At 49.7% G+C, this 14,005-nt stretch overlaps 1 protein-coding gene across 1 annotated transcript in view; it reads left to right on the forward strand.

Moving 5' to 3' along the window:
* PLXNA4 (plexin A4) overlaps positions 1–14,005 on the forward strand; it is a 294,590-nt gene that overhangs the window by 202,592 nt on the left and 77,993 nt on the right. The gene's annotated exons all lie outside the window — the stretch shown is intronic.

The raw sequence follows: 14,005 nt of genomic DNA on the forward strand, positions 1-14,005 counted from the left end.
GAGCCGAAAGCCTAATAAGAGCCGTAAGGGTTTCTTATCGCAGATGAAAAGTTTCCCATTTTCCCAGATTCCTCCCGTTTGTTGCTGCTGTGTGGCCTCTCCCCGACCCTGCATTTCCATGGGTGCCTCATTATTTAAAGCCATGGCTAAAATGCCAAACAGCAGTTAGTAACCAAACCATCCAACAAACCCTTTCTCTCCCCCTGGTGAAGGCCAGCGGTTTTGTGGGTACGTGGTTTATAGTCTGAACACAATGACTTCAAAAGGCTCCTGAGTTTCAGAGCGATAAGGTGATCAGGATTTCCAGGGAAAAATAAGACAAGCCAGAAAGGTGTGTGTGCCTCTGGAGCTCTTGCTCCTGGAGGTGTCCGTGACCCAGACACGGCAAAACTGCCACCGTGGTCTCAGCGACTCACTCTGAGTGCATCTAGAACTCGGTGGCCTGGCTCCAGTTATAGAATCCTAGTGTGTAAGGAATGGTTGCCTTTTCTTTCCCATCCTCTAGACTTCTCCTCCAGACCTTGGGGAGGACATTATAAGACTGAGCATGGCCAATGGCTGGGTCACCAGTCGCTGGGTCTGGGGATGAAGTTGGCAGTGAAGTTCAGCAGGACTCGCGGGTAGCCAGGGCTGGTCCACCTGCCCTACAGACTTTTCATTGCTTCCACTGTCAGGGCACGTCATGCCCCAGCTGCTTTCAAAACTTGGAATTGCTGTTGCCCGTTTAAAATGGGGATGATGATACTTACCCACCCGCATAGAATGTGGAAGATTAAAAGGGATAATGGATGCTGAGCCAGTAGAAAAGTGCCCAGCAATAGTAAGTACTCAGTAAATGTTTAGTATTTTATAATGGCATTGCATCAAAGCATTGTATGAGTAGACGCTTATGAAATGTCAGTTTCCTTAGTACTTTCCTCCTCTCCATGCCAAGCCCTCTGCTGAGCCCACAGACATAGATTATTTTCTTTAAGCCTCCCAACTTCCCCTATTTATAGATAAGAAAGACAGGCCTTCAAGAACTTATACAAGATGTACCGCTGGTGAGTAGCAGAACCAGAATTTCATTTATCAGATATTTATCAAGAGCCTGCTGTGTGTCAGAGACTCTTGTAGGATGTTGGACTTGAGCCTTTGTGGGTTTGATTCTAAAAGCCTCCATCTTTCCTACTCATCAGGCTGGTCTGTGAGCTCTGGGAGGTGATGAGTAACATCTCCCGACCTAGGAAGTATTTAAAGATAGAGAAGACACGGAGGTAGGCTTAGGAGCTTCTACGCCTGCTGAAGGCGGGGGTGGAGCGGCTGAGCTGATGTCATTAGGAGGAGGGATCTGCCGTGGGCCTGTCTCACCTCTTTCAGAAGAGCAGCATCTACACGTGCTCACGGAAAAGGAGCCGCACAGGTGTCAAGAGACCCCTTCAGTGAGGAAGAAACTGCTTGAAGACACAAACACAGACTGTGCCTGTGTGATCAGCGTGGTGATGCTGAATGCCATTTGTTGCGGGGAAACATACAGCTCAGAATGGCAGAACCGCTCAAGGTGATCATCCCTGACCCAGCTTAGCCATTCCGTTCTGCTGCTTTTGGACTGGAAATGTTAAGCTCTTGGCCGGCAGGAACTGTGTGCGTGCTCAACTCCTGGCCCTGCAGCCCCTAACGCGGTGCCACGCGTCATGGCCCATGGATGTAGGTTTTTTCCAAAGCATTTGCCTGTGTCTGGTCACATTGGCTCATGGTGAGTTGATGGATAGGAGGTAAGAAGCAGGCCGGGGCAAAAATAATATGAGTGTCAATCTAGCGGCAACGATCCACGTTAATTAAACAGAGCGGTGACACAGATAATCAAAAGATGGTGTCTTTTTTGGCTCCGGAATGCACAAGGAATTGCTGGAATTGCTCCAGGTTGAACTTTTCACCTTCCCGATCGTGTCTCCCCAGGGTTACTCCTCAGGCTGTTTACATGGACTCAAGCACTCTTCAGTGGCTGAGTGTGTCCCAGACCTTGTGCGAGCAGGGGTCCGGGCGTGGGGGGGTGTTGGAGGGAGCAGATCAGGAGGCCGCACCCATGGGCTGTGATCAGGGCTCACTGTCCTGGTGCCTGCTCTTGACTCCTCCATTTCAAGGACCTCTGTGACAATCCCTCACCCCCCCACCCCACCCCGATCTGAGGCTCCCTCCCGGGGGTCTGCTCCGCTCCCCTCACCGCCACTTTGGTTCCGGCCTTCAGAGCTCTCAGTGCTTTGGTTTTATGAAATCCTCAAGGAGGACTAACTCCCCATCCCAACACAAATAGGCTGTCCCGTCTGAGAGGTGCTGAGGTCTTCAGAGAGAAATGTCCCAAGAAGTGCTTCAAGACCCCACAGGTTAGTAACCGGCAGCTGACAATGATGGCCCCCTTTTCCTTTGAGGGTCCCGGGCCATCCCTGAGGGGCTCCTGGGGCAGGTTTCAGTACATTTGTTTTTCTCATCCATTCAGATGGCCCTTGTCTTAACTTCATCCTTTCCTTCTCTTGTCTTCCCTGCATCCCTTCCTTCCCTCATCTTTGTGCCTACTGTAGACATAGCATGCAGCCAAGGAACATATGACCTGGTTCATCGTTCCCTGTCCCCCAGCCCCCCCCCCCCCCCGCCGTTCCCTCTCTACCCCAGCCTCCCTCTCTGCCCCGACCCCAGAGGCACATTCCTTTGCAGCCGAATCCTAAGCCCAAGGCGTGCCCTCCCCCACCCCATGTTCTCCTCCCCTGGGATTTCCTCTCCACCCTCCTGATCCACTCCCACCCCTCCCTCTGCCCACCGGTGTCCACACGTAGCCGACACTCATTAGGGGGCCCCTGCAAACCAGCCACCAGCTCTCACTACCTGCCACGGGCATTGTGCATCCTCACTGGGGACCCTCAGGGCAAAAATGAGCTGTCAGCTCCCTGGACAGTTACGTTCTTTTGGGAATGTGCTTCTCCCTAAATGCAGGGGATGGCCTAGCTCAGTCATAGCACCCAGGGGCTGGGGCGGGTAGGGAGAAAGGCTCTAAAAATGAGTCATCAGAACCCAAGGAAAGCATCTGCTCACGGCTCCACTGAGTGAATTTGCTTCCTGCAGGCATTTATTTATGTTCTCTTGTATTAGTGTTATGAGAGGAATAGAAATGGGCAACACACACACACACACACACACACACACACACACACACACACACACACACACACGAGTCCAGGACAGTTGGCACTGCCAAAGAGAGGCAGAGCAACACAAGTTTTATTATCTAAATACAGACTTTTTTTTTTTTTTCAAACAAATGGATGATTTTATAAAAGTTACTTAAGGCCGGGGAGCATCACTGAAGGCCGTGGGCTGGACGTCCTTCAGTATTTGAGAGGCTGCGTCCAAGCTGAGAACCCATGGTGTCTCCGGCCTCGGAGGAGGCCTGTGGGTACTTGGGTGACCGCCTCCCCCCCAGCTGGCTGTCCCTGGAGTCTCACACCAGGGCACAGCCTGTGACAGAAAGATATGGGGTCTCTCTGAACCCACCCACCAAAAGAGCGCTTTGGGCAGAACATGTCTGGATTTTCCCCAAACAGGGTTGAGGTTGGGAAGCAAGGACACCCAAGCTGACCCTTGTCGCTTCAGTATGAAAAGCTTGGGCTCTCCTGCAAGGGAGCCACGCCACAAACTAGCTTCCGGGCCACACTGCAGTCACCTCTTTGTACCTACTTCTCAGGAGGCCCGTAGTGGACATATTAGGCATCAGAATCAACAGAGTCTATAAAAACCCCCTTCCTTTGCTGAGCTCGTTGTTCCAGGTGATGGTTGGGGGCAGACACGAAGTGCCTGCTTTTCGGCCGAGGCTTCGGTGGAACGCTTTTCCCTGTTGACACCAATGGCGGTGCTCTGTCTTGGTGGTGAACGTTGCACCCACCAGGACTTCTCCCAGTAGCAGAGCCAGTGGACTCATTAGCCTGACCCCCTCGGCAGGCTCCTCGGGATGACGGCTGAGAAGTAGGAGCTATCCACCCGTTTCTCTGTCCTCGCTGGGCTCAGGGAGCTCTCTGCCCACCTCCGGGCTGGAAGCCACGTCCTGTCAGTTTCTCTGAGAAGGGGGAAACCGCGTATGATACCAGCAAAGGGTCTGGTGGCTGCGTCTTGGCTGGTTGCTGGTGCCTGGGTGGCCCTTGGGGCCTGAGAATCAAAGGAAGGGGCTGAGGGCATTCAGCTTTGTGCCGTCTTTGCTGCTGATTTTGCCCGAGGGGAAGACAATTGAAAGCGGCTGTCTTGGTCCAATGGCAGAGGCGCTGGGGATCTTGTCTCACGTTAAAGGGCTGGGGGAGGCTCCAGGCTCATCAGGCCCTGGCAGATCTAAGCAGGTCACCCAGATTGGATAATCGGAATGATCTGAATTAGGGCTGGGGAAGGGACTGCCCCTCAGGTGGTGCTGTGAGCTGCAGACATTCACAGGGTACGTGTGAGGTGGAAGCAGACCCCGCTGCAGATAGGCGGTAGGGCCCAAGGTCAGTGCTTGAAGTCCAGTGTCACCACGTGGCTCGAGGCTGGCGACTTGCGAATTCCACTCTGGAGACCATGCCATTTGGGGTCCTGGGCCAAGATCTTTTAGGGCTGTGCCCGGCTCCTCAGCAGATGCCTGTGTGTCAGCTTCCCTCAGCCCGGGCCTTGTCTGCAGCTGGGTACAGTGCCCAGAACGGAGTGAGGCGTCATTGAGTCAGGCAGGATGAACCACACCTGTGCACAGGTGTCTGGGCCCTCACGGCCGGGCAGGAGCTGCTGAGGGCCCAGTCCTGGCCCCCTCCACATGCCAGCTGGTGCAGGGGCAGGGGTGACAGGAGAGAGCAGGACCCTGGCTCCTCTCTGGTCCCCAGGTCAGTGGGGCATCCCACCAGTTGGACTTGGGCTCACACAGACGCTGCTCTGGATGCCCGACAGGCCCACGGAGCTGCTGGCAGGAAGGAGAGTGACGGGAGCGAAGGCTGTGTGGCCCCAGCCTCTTCTCTCCTTCCTCCCCTCCCCTCCGCTCTTTCCACCCTACAGTGTTCTCTCCTTGCTGCTCTTTTCTCTCAGATCTTAATAATTGATCAATAGTTTTTGTACATTCAACTAAAAAAAAAAAAAGCCTAACTAGCATAGAATAGCCCAAAATGCTCCCATTTTACTCTCCTCCTCCCAAGGCGACCCCGCCCCACCTTTGATCGTGCTCTCAGGATTTACTTTGGCTCAATCATCATCCCTCTCTACAGCCCATTTTCCAAGTCATCCTCCGCTTGCCCATCCTCCTTAGTCTGTGTGCATGTTTTCTACGTTATCACAGAAAACTCCTTGCCGTACCCCTTTTGTGGTCTCTGGCTTCCATCAAGCCTGGAGCATTAAGAGAAAAGTAACCCGGTGGAAAGAGCAGGCTTTGGCCAGTGGACCCGGGTGGGGATTGCAGATCTACCGCTCACTGCTGGGGGGCCGCTTCCCAGCTACTCAGCCTTCCAGCTCTCAGCTTTCTTACCTACTGCAGACCCGTACTGCCCGTCTGTTGTGAGCACTCAAGTCTATTCAGCTGAAGAGCCTGGCTCCCAGTGGCCATTCAGCTCCTGCCAATGCCCTTTGCTGGTTCCATCCTCCCCTCTTTCTGCTGTTCCGTGGACATTTGTTCTCCCTGGACAAGCTGCCTCCATATGTGTTCATCTGGCCCAGCCACATGGGTTCTTCATCTGGACCGAGTCATTTGTGATATTCCCTGAAGATGGGGGGTCATTACTGATCCCCACCCCTCCTTCCTCAGGTACTGAACAATGTCTTCTCATCTTCCCAGTGAGCGAATGTCGAGGGGTCAGACCCACCATTGCCTCCAGTGTCACTCCCGGATTACATATTTCTTCCAATTTTTCTCAGTGCAAAGCTCCCTGTAACTAGTCATATTAGAGACAAGTTTACACCTTTTAGCTAATCTCACTGCTTCTCGACAGGAGTTACCAAGCTCCCTGAGAGATGGGGAGGTACCCAGAGGACTGGGAGGTGACAGCGTCCCATGTCCTGTGGTTAGTGATGTGAAAGGAGGGGGCAGGGCCACCCAGCTTTCTTCCTTGCAGCGTGCTCTGCTAGCTCAGTTTTTAGTTCTCAGAGGAACTGAGCTTCCACAATGTCCTTAGGGATACAGGTTTCTATCTGGAGGACTGGGCAGAGTAATTATTTCCTTTCTGATGCCTGTTCTCTCTTTGAATCTCCTTCTCCTCTGTGGCCTGAGTATCAGGAGTCCTGGGTTTGGGGCCACCTTTACCTTCTGCCTCACATAAGTAGCCTTCCCTTCCCTTCCCTTCCCTTCCCTTCCCATCCCTTCCCTTCCCTTCCCTTCTCTACCATTCCTATCCCTTCCTCTTCCTTTCCTTTCCTTATATTCCTATCCATCAGCCACAGTCCCAGAATCATGGATCCATTAAAGTATAAACATTCTAGAAATGAATTTGTGCAACCCCTTGTTTCAGAGATGAGGAAACTGAGCCTCAAAGTGGGGTGGCTTCCTCTAGACAGAGGTGTGCCCAGAATCCATCAGCCCCCTAAGGGCCCCCTGGAAAGATGAGGGGCAGGACATGGAAACACTTGGAAGGAGGCCTTCCTTCCCCTATGCACCCAGGGGCCATCGTAAGTTAGCATTTTTATTAACTCACTACTGAGTGCTCTCAGCTTATCGATGGAGCAATTAAACAAGCCAGGTGCAAACCTGGATGAGATGAAGCTTCTGGTTTGATTCCTAGACCTTCAAGTTTGGTGAGAAGCCATTGCCATCCTGCAAATGCCCAAATCCAGCTCTTGGGAGCGCTGTGGGGAGGGCATCCACCCAGGTGGACATCTGTCAAAGGGGCTTTGGGCATATACCCCAAGGAGGATGCCTCCACTGGTAGAGATGTAACCCTGATAGCTTACATTGTGCTCTTAGGTGCCAGGCACCCTGTATCCCCAATGAGATAAGGTAGGCGTTCTTGTTTATCTCCAGTTTACAGATGAAGAATGTGAGGATTAAGCAATGTAGTAACTGGAGTAGTTTCCCTAAATTCACAGACTAGTAAATGTGTGCCCGGGGGGGGGGGGCAGCCTGAGTGTCACGTCCCAGAGCCTACCTGCTCACCAACAGCGTTAGACTGTTGATGGTGTGGAAAAGGGACCATCATTCTCCACATCCCCAGAGCAAGGCCACAGAATGAGAATTTTGGTAGTAAGAAAAATTCCTGCTGGTTTGGAATGGTTTTGCTAGTGTCCACTCTAGGCAGGAGTATGGGCTGAATGACCCTCTGCAGGCCCTTTTTTTTTTTTTTTTTTTGCGGTACGTGGGCCTCTCACTGTTGTGGCCTCTCCCGTTGCGGAGCACAGGCTCCGGACGCGCAGGCTCAGCGGCCATGGCTCACGGGCCCGTCCGCTCCGCGGCATGTGGGATCTTCCCGGACCGGGGCACGAACCCGCGTCCCCTGCCTCGGCAGGCGGACTCTCAACCACTGCGCCACCAGGGAAGCCCCGCAGGCCCTCTTAAGTCCAGTGACTTGGAGACAGCTTTATGGAGAAAGAGCCCCCTGGGCTAGTTGCCACTCCCAGATGCCAGTGGTGCCCTGGCATGGGAGGTGTCCAGGGAGCTCAGCCACTTAATGGCTGTGAGCTGGCATTAGACCACTGCCCCATCATCGGGAGGACAAGCACTCTAAAGCTTCGTATTCTGGCAGGCTAGCCCTGGCCTTGCCAGCTGCCAGGCCTTTGTGGAACAAAGAAGGGCAGTGCAGTCTTTCTTTTCAGCCTGTTATTTGAAAGCTGAGTCTCTATCAGAATATCCTGTTATTTGAAACACATGACAAAGCCTGAGCATAAATATGTCACAACCAAAATGCTAATGGCTTCCTCCCTCCATGGCCATCCATCCTTCTCCATCGTTCCCTCCCCCCTCCCCCTTCCCATGGAGGGATCTGCATTCCAGGAGGCAGCATCTGAGCCATCGCCCTGCCAAGGGAAACATTGCTGCCCCTGAGCGGATGTTCTTTCCCACTAGAGAGCTGGTTCTGGCCCAGGGACCATGTGCTCCTTGCACATCAGCAGGTGGCAGAGCAGACAGGCTCAAGCTGTCGCTCCTCCGGCCTGGTGCCCTGCTGGAGCAAGATGGCGGCCACTGCAGCCTGGGAAGCAGCAGAGGAGGGATGGGAATTCATCACCTCCTCTTGGCCAGGCCCAGGCTGACTTCAGTTTGAGTTGCATCAACCTTGATCTCTTTGTGATCCTTTAACTTCTCCAGGAAGTATTCCAAACAGGCATTACTAATCGAAATTTTAAAACAGATGGTAACAGTACAGTGGTTCCTCAAAAAATTAAAGAGAATTGTCATGATTCAGCAATTCCTCTTCTGGGGTATATACCCAAAAGAATTTAAAGCAGGGACTTGAACAGATATCTGCCCACTAAGGCTTATAGCAGCATTATTCACACTAGCCAAAAGTTGAAAACAGCCCAAGTGTCCATTGACAGATGAATGGATAAACAAAGTGTGGTCTATACATACGATGGAATAGTGTTCATGCTTAAAGAAGAAGAAGATTCTTATACATGCCACAACATGGATGACACGGATGAACTGGAGACACACTAAGTGAAATATTTACAAAAGAGTAAATACCGTGTGATTCCACTTTTATAAGGTCCTAGAGTAGTCAAATTCATAGACGCAGAAAGTGCAGTGGTGGTTGCCAGGGACCGGAGGAGGGGAGAACGGGGAGTTATTGGTTAATGGTTGTAGAATTTCAGTTTGGGAAGATGAAAAAGTTCTGGAGATGAATAGTGGTGATGGTTGCACAGCAATGTGAATGTACTTAATGTCACTGAACTGTACCCTTAAAGTTTTGTTAAAATGTTCAATTTTGCGTTATATATATATTTTACCACAATGTTAGAAAAGGAATAACATGTATAAACGTGTTTCACAAATTGCAGAGTCCATTTAGGTATATCAATTTTCCTGTCATTAGTGTTAGTCCTAATGATAGAGCACCCGTGACTCAGAGAGGTTTGGTCTTTTCTAAGGTCATAGATCATGGTGTTTTGACTTCATATCCAGTGCTCTTTTCAGTTACCAGGGATGGCATATACATGACATATGGTACTAGTGCTTTCTTCTACCCCTATAGCAGACATCAGTCAATTGAGCATTACGCTTTTTCTGATGAAATTCAAGCAGATCCTCAGAATCATTCTTTTATATATATATATATATATATATTTTTTTTTTTGGTGGGGGGCTGTGTTGGGTCTTCATTGCTGCACGTGTGCTTTCTCTAGTTGCAGCAAACGGGGGCTACTCTTTGTTGCAATGCGTGGGCTTCTCATTGTGGTGGCTTCTCTTGTTGTGGAGCATGGGCTCAGTAGTTGTGGCTCGTGGGCTCTAGAGTGCAGGCTTAGTAGTTGTGGCACACGGGCCTAGTTGCTCCGTGACATGTGGGATCTTCCCGGACCAGGGCTCGAACCCGTGTCCCCCGCATTGGCAGGTGGATTCTTAACCAGTACGTCTCCAGGGAAACCCCCTCTCAGAATCATTCTTAACACAGGTAGTCGCTGTCAATCAGCCAGAATTACATACCAGGTGCAGGTTACTTCCCATCTCTGCACTTCTAGCATTGGCATCAGTTTTTTAGTTTAGGTGCCCCTGATTTATCACTATTTCCTCGTGAAATTTCAAAGATTCATGAGACTGGTGTAGAAAGGGCATGACCCTCTTTGGGGAGCAGTGAGCCTAGTTACACAGATTCCCGGCCTAGAAATGAGTCAAGTGCTTGCAGACTTGTCTTATTTGAATATTGCTGCCCTCTGCCACCTCTCTGAGGTTGGTGTAGCAGCCCTGTCTCATGGAGGGAACCCCTTACTGCAGGTGGATCTGCAGAAAATCCACTCACAATGGAAATATGAATTGAAGGCCTCTCATTGCTTCCCTCCCATCTTGGTCTACTTGACCAAGCTACCAAGTCCTCTAAATTCTCTCAGGCCTTATGAGGGTAGAGGATCTGTGACTGGGAGTAGGTCCCTGGTGACCTAGTGGCCTTTTGAACTCTCTCTAGTTACATACTCCTGGTTTTTATTTGTGGGTGTCCTGGGCTCAATAGCTGGTCATACCTCACTTCAAATCTAGTTGAGTTATTGATGCAAGTAAAGAAAAGAAAGGAAACAAGATTGGTGTCAATTTCTATTCTTTTTCTTTTTCAAATGTTCTTCTTTACTTTGAAAGATCAAAGGAGGGTCAAAGAGAACTTTTTTTTACCACCACCCCCCATCATAATATAATACAGGAGGGAAAATTCCAGCAAGTGGAATTGTTCTCAGACATCTTTTTATTTTTCCTTTCAGTGGCTTTGATTTAGGTCCCATGGCTTTAATCAAAGTGTTTAAGGGGCACAGAAATGATTCCGTTAAACAAATTCCTTGCCTCACTCGGGCTTCCTACTCTAACCCTTCCTCCTTCCACATTTTTTGTTATTGTTTTTTATTAATGTGGGTTGGAAAAAATAGTCTCCCAACGAAGGATTAGGTGAGGCCTGGAGAGAAATGTTATTTTCCAAGCTAATAACGGGATGCTGGCTCAGCCACCCTGCAGCTGACAGATCATCCTGCAAACCCGATTGTCCCTTCTCTCCTCTCTTTGCTGAATTCATCCATCACTCTGGGCAAAATAAATAAAAGGCCCAATAAACAAATCAATCAATCCATCTTTTTCTCTGAGCTCATGAGGCACCTACAGTGGCCACACAGTGGGTTTCTGTTCTCACAGCGGTGAGTCTGACACCAGGCATCTCAGGGCCATGGGACCCTTTGGAGATGTTGGCTTCTGTCAATGGATGGCACAGTGAATGGCCCCCATGGTTGCCATCTCTGCCTTGTGCCCTCTTGGGACACCTCTCTCTCCCAGCTCCTCCCAGTTTTCCCTGGAAGGTGCTCTGTGAGTTCACATCTAGCATGCAGCAGCAGCCTGCCCCTCGGGCTCATTACGGCTGACTCCTTGGGGAGAGGGGATGGCATTGAGGACCATCCGTATCAAGGCCAGCATCTTGGAACAGGCTGGCAGGCAGCTTGCAGTAATACAATACATTTTACTGTCTCTGTGCGCCATTTAGCATTCTGCAGAAATTTACTGAGCATCTCTGCAGGGTTAAGAACAGGACCAGCCACCAGGGATAAAAGGTGCATATGGCAGTTGTGGCCCATGTCTTCAAGTCGTATGCATTCAGTAGACTGATATAGAGGGGCAGAGCTAGACAAGGTTGGGTGTCCAGGACTGTGCATATTCAATCAGCCAGTGAGGAGGGCAACACCCACCAGCTACTTCTTCAAGCAGACCTCTGTGCCATAGTCTAAGCTCCAGTGTGGACAGAGGCACTGGCCTCTCTGCAACAGTCCTGGGTTTGGGCTTCCTCTTCCAGATCTGTGTGAGTGTGTGTGTGTGTGCGTGTGCGCGCATGCGTTTTTGTGTCTCTGTGTGTGTGTTTGGTTGAGGGACGCCTCATTTAGCTCTGAGGGCTAAGCCTGTAAAAAATATCCAGTACGCCTGCTAAAGAAAGGAAATCTCAGAGCCCGTATTTCTCGTAGTCCCCTAGTCTGCAGAGTTGCTGAGTATCTTTGATCTGTATTTTAAGGGCAAGCCCCTCCTTTGCTCTGATCTTCATAGTCGTCTATCTTGGTGTAGTGGGGAAGGGTTGGTGCCTGGGACCTGGGGCGGTGGTGGTGGTGGGGAATAAATAATTGACAAAGCACATTCTCCCAAGCTGTTTTGGAGTTCATTAGGGGGGCCTGAGGGTCAGTGGGAGCTCTCAAGGCTATTTGGAGGTGAGGGGCAGACTGCGGTTCTGAGCAGCTGAACTGGCAGAAAGGTGAGCTTAGGAGGAGAACGTGCCCATGCTTCTGGGGTGTGTAGCCATGGTCCTGAAAGCTGGGTAATTCGGTAAAATGAGAAAAGGGATGTTGTGTCTTTAACAGCAGGTCCCTAAAGGGAATATATTTGTTAAACATTATAATTACCCTTCAGCAACTGAATTCCATGGCAAATGAGAACTCAATAGCAATTGTGAACTATATAGCAATTGAAGCCACACCGAAGCCCATTACTGTTTCTCAAATGATGCTTTCATTTAGATGAGGCAGATAATTATACATTTTGATTAGGTCACTGCTCTCAAGGGGATACGGCAGTTTTCAGGATTGCCCCCCTCCCTGTAAATAATGTCCTGGAATGGCAGCCGTCTCCCAGCTCTCCTTCCTCCTTTCTTTCTAGATCTAGATAACGAGATAAAGATACAGATGCACAGACACAGACATAGACATATACATATGCAGGTACAGCTCCATTTTTCTGTCTCTGCCTTAACACTTAGGGACACTGAGATGTGTGAACCTGTGGCCAGGGTGGAAGAGATCAGAACTAATATAATAATACCTTAGGTGTTACACTTCGTTTTACAAAATGTATTTACATGCATTGTTTCTTTTGATCACTGCAAGGTTTCTTTAGAAACCTTGATTTTTTTTTTTTCTTCTGAATTAGGAGGGGGCTGGACTAAAACCAAACAAAATAAAACAAATCTCTCAGGTGCCCTCCAGCTCTGGTCTTGAGCCTATTCATATTGTCCTTTCACAGATGAGAGGACGGAGTCTGGGGAGATCAAATGACCGTCCCAGGGCCACCTGGCTCTTTAAGATGTCGACCAGAGTACAGAGCCCCAAGTCTTCTGATTCTGGTATTTTTTCCTCTACACGACGCTCTACCCTCCAGTGGATTCTAATTGCATTCATGATAAAACTAAATGCAGCGTATGTGGCCTGCAGGGTCCCGGCTGCTCCCAGGCCTGCCTTGCTGGTCCTGCGCCTCTTCCCCCTTGAGTTGCCCCGTACCTGCTCTGTCCTGGAAGAACCCCGCCCCTGCCCGGTAGCAACACCGATGAGAACAAGACTTCAGTACCCCTTTCACGTTTTCTTCACAGAAGTTGCCACAATTGTAACAACTCATTTGCAAAAGTTAAAAAAAAAAGAGAGAGAGAGAAAAAGCGTGTTTCACCCCTTTATCTCTAGCACCTGCCAGAGTTGCTGTCATATAGCAAGCATCAAATTAATATTTGTTGAATGAACTTGTGCGTTAAGGAATTAACTGTGAATAAATAATGGCCGGGAACCTCTGAAATCACTGTCTCTGAAGATCCTGTAGAGCTAATTACTTCCAGAAAATTTAATAAAACGCAATCATTTCCTCCCTCCGTTTTTCTTCTCCACCAGCACTCTTCCTCCAAATTCTTTGGCCAATTTCTGCTATATTTAGAGACCCTGCCGCTATCCAGTTAGACCAACAGTACATATTCTTCGAGTTTTTTTCTTCCTGAAGCATGAGGGTGCATTGCTCCAGGATCAGTTTTTCGTATAAAGGACATTCCTTTGAGACAGTGGGCTTGAAGCCCCCCTGGTTTTCAGATGAGAAACCTGAGTCGTAGACGCTCTCTACAGATGACAAACATCTGGGTTAAAAGGTTTCGTATATTTCAAAGTATCTGGATAATTAAATAAACTTCTCAGTTCCCTTCCAGATGGTTGATGCCACATAGATGGAGCCACAGAAAGACTTTGTTTCAGAGTCTGAAAAATAAGCTAGGGGTGGTAGTGGGATTTGAATCTTGTTCACAAATCTTCATGTCCACTGAGGTGCGTTGCCTCGGAAAATAAATCTATATATAGTTGTCCTTCCCTCTGAGTGGACTGCTCTGTGTCCAACCACCTGCTTTCTGGCAGCGGTCTCCCTGTAATTCCTCCCTCTACCTTTGGCCTAACAAAATCCTTCACTCTAACTTGGGCTTAGCCCAGCACTGTTATTTATTTATTAGCGTTGCCTGCAGAGTTCTAAGACCACCGGGCCTACGCACAAATCTATAAAAACACACGATGCAATTTCCAAACACTGCAGTAAACTCCCCCCGAAGAGTCCGCCGTCACTGGGGATCTTAGACTAAAAAGGTTT

Source organism: Lagenorhynchus albirostris, chromosome 8 (assembly GCF_949774975.1).
Source record: "Lagenorhynchus albirostris chromosome 8, mLagAlb1.1, whole genome shotgun sequence".
NCBI lineage: Eukaryota > Metazoa > Chordata > Mammalia > Artiodactyla > Delphinidae > Lagenorhynchus > Lagenorhynchus albirostris.